This window comes from Mus caroli, chromosome 17 (genome assembly GCF_900094665.2).
Source record: "Mus caroli chromosome 17, CAROLI_EIJ_v1.1, whole genome shotgun sequence".
Classification (NCBI taxonomy): domain Eukaryota; kingdom Metazoa; phylum Chordata; class Mammalia; order Rodentia; family Muridae; genus Mus; species Mus caroli.
Window position 1 is genome coordinate 24,483,696 of NC_034586.1, and position 3,078 is coordinate 24,486,773.

Below are 3,078 nucleotides of genomic sequence, written 5' to 3' on the forward strand. Positions count from 1 at the left end.
GGGACTTGGGCTGGGGAGTTGGCTCAGTGTGTAAAATTCTAGCCTGGCATTTGGATCCCCAGAACCCATATAACTGCTGGGTAGGTGAGGTGGCATGCTGGAGACAAAGGATCTTGGAGCAAGCTGGCTAGCTAAATGAGCTGGCAAGCTCCTGGTTCAGTGAGAGACCCTACCTCAATGATCTAGAGAATGCTTAAGGAAGATGTCCAGTGTAAAAGCTCAGGCCTTCACTGGCACAGGCACAGGGGCACATGCAGCACACACAACTGTGCTTGCACACACAAGGGAGCACATATACATGCAAAAAGGAGGAAGAGGAGGAGGTTAGAGGGAAGGAGGGAAGACAGGTCAGTAATCAATTGGTTGGGAAAGGAGGGTGAGAACACAGGAGCACAGACCAAGCCTGGGGGCCCAGGCACAACCTCCTTAGCAAAGCAGGAAAATCTGTCCCAGCAAGGAGGAGGCCACCACACTTGGTTTGATGTAGGTGTTGAGAAATGTGTAGGATTTTCATAGGTGGGGAAGGAGATGTCAAGCATTCCTGAAAGAAAAAATCAATTGAGCAAAAGGGCCCAGGCTGGAAAACTGTGGGTGGAGACTGGGGCCAGGAGTATGAAGTAGGCAGGGGTGGGAGGATGGGTTTGCTAAGTTGGAGATTCAGATCACAGCATCTGCTGTAGAGAACCTGAACGATGGCATTGCTGTGTTTATTGTGAAAGAGGCAGGCACTTGTTAGCCAAAGAAAACTGCTTTCTACTTTAAACTTGGGACTCACCCGGTAATAGGATCAGAAAACACTTCATGTCCTAGAGTACGAGACTGTGCTAGCCTGGAGAACTCACCCATGGCTGCGGGGGCCGGGGGGGGGGGAAGGGGGGGCGGAGCCAATGAAATTCTGAGTAACTGTGTGTTGTTGACATGGGTCCAGCCATATCAAGGGTTCTGATGTCTCAGACCTATGGAAACAGCAACGCCTTCCCCAGATGAAGTTTTTAAAGGGTGCGCTCGTGCATGTGTGCATGTGTATAGCTTTGCCATCCCTTTTCTGGAGTTGACCTCTCTGGAAAAGATTCAACAGTAGTAGCTATGGGGGCTGAGGAGGTGTCTCTGTGGATAAAGTACCTAGCAAGCAGGATGACATGAATTCCACAGAACTGAGGTGGTGCCTGGAAGCCCAGCCTTGGGCAGGGAAGGACAGGAAGAAGAGAAGTTCAAGGTCATCCTTGGCCACGTAGCCATTCAAGGCTAGCCTGTGCTACTTGAAACCCTGTCTCTCTCTCTCTCTCTCTCTCTTCTTTTTTTGGTATCCATTGCCTCTTGATTCCGCGTGCTTCCTCCCCCTTTTTTTTCTGCAAGTCTTTTTAAGAGTGGAATTATTCAGACAGCAAAAGCCATCATATTTTTGGCTGCTCATGGGCGGTGTCAGAATTTAATTTCTGAAAAACATCCCATTCCTCTTGAAGTAACACACTTGCAAAGGCTGTTCTTGTAGTCTTCCCCCAATACTGCTGAGGCAGTTTCTAAATCTGATCACTTAAACCTGAAGGCACATGTGTCCTCCAGTCTAACCCTGTCCTTTTCCTTGTTCCTGCTCTCTCTTTTTTTTTTGGTTTTTCGAGACAGGGTTTCTCTGTGTAGCCCTGGCTGTCCTGGAACTCACTTTGTAGACCAGGCTGGCCTCGAACTCAGAAATCCGTCTGCCTCTGCCTCCCGAGTGCTGGGATTAAAGGCGTGCGCCACCACGCCCGGCTGTTCCTGCTCTCTTGAGATAGGGTCCTGATAGGGCTATGAAGCCCAGGCTGGCCTCAAACTCCCTGCCATCCTCCTGCCTGTGCTTCATGGCTGTGCTTCTGCAGTACTAGGGTTATAAGTGTGTGCCACCGCACCCAGCTACATTTTCTATCTCTTTTTGTTTTGCGTTTTGCCTGAGGATCTTACTAACGAGCCTTGGTTGGCCTTGAACTCACAGAGTCTGCCTCTGCCTGTTCAGGGCTGAGATTAAGGCAAAAGCCATGCCTGGCTTGTGTTCTTTCATCTTGAAGGTGACAGAATATTACACTAAATACAAACTAAATCCAAAGTGGCAAATCCCCTACAGCGTCCCTCCATCCTACTAGATAACAAAAGCAACAAAGAAACCAAAGCTATACCAAGATGCTTTCTGCTGACAGGAAAGACTCACTGTGTAGATGGAGGTCCCTAAAGGAAACTTTTCTTGCCTTTGTGATAGTTTTGTGAACATAAGGATAACAGAAGATAAATAAATCAATGGAGGGATGGAGGTTCGGATAGGGTTAAGGAAGCCAACAAGAGATGCTGAGGTGGCAAGGGCCCAGCATCAACTTGAGTTTTCACCCCACACAGATCTAGAGGGACAGGGGAAAGAGCCATCTCTAGAACCCCGAGGAAGCCTGTGTTAGTTTGCTGGAGTCTCTAGAGTAAACCAGGGCTATGGTGTCAGCAGCAGAAGAGTCCCGAAGCTACATGCATGGGAAGCTCTCTCTGAAGCAGGTGCTGACAGGGTTGGGTCCGCCAGAGAGCTGGGTAGGAGAGTCTCTCAGCTCCTTCCCTCCCCTCCTCTGTCTCAATCCAGGACAGAGCTGTGATAGTAAGAAAGGGCCCCTGATTACAAAAAGATATGCTAAAGACGTTCCTGTGGGAATGTAGCCTAAGAGAGCTCGGGGTTTCATCCCCATAAGCCCGGTGTGGTGGTACGTGCCTGTGAGCCCAGCACGTGCAGCTGGAGGCAGCAGGCTCATCAATTCAAGGTTGCCCTCTGCTACACAGCACATTTGAGGTCAGCTTGGCCTATGAGAAATCCTGGGAGTGGGTGTGGGTGTGTGCACAGAGAGGCGGGGAGAGAGAGAGAGATAAAGTCTTGTGCCCCTCCCTTTGCGTATCCTGACTACTGAAACGATAGTCCCCAAGGAACTGGAATTTCCCAGGAATCTGATGCTGGGAGAAGGAACCACCTGGAGCCTGGTAACAGCTAGAGGTGAATTTATTCCCCCAGAAAACATTTTCACAGGGTCCTGACAACCTCCCAGGAGAGACTGGAGCCCAGACAGCACTGGGTCA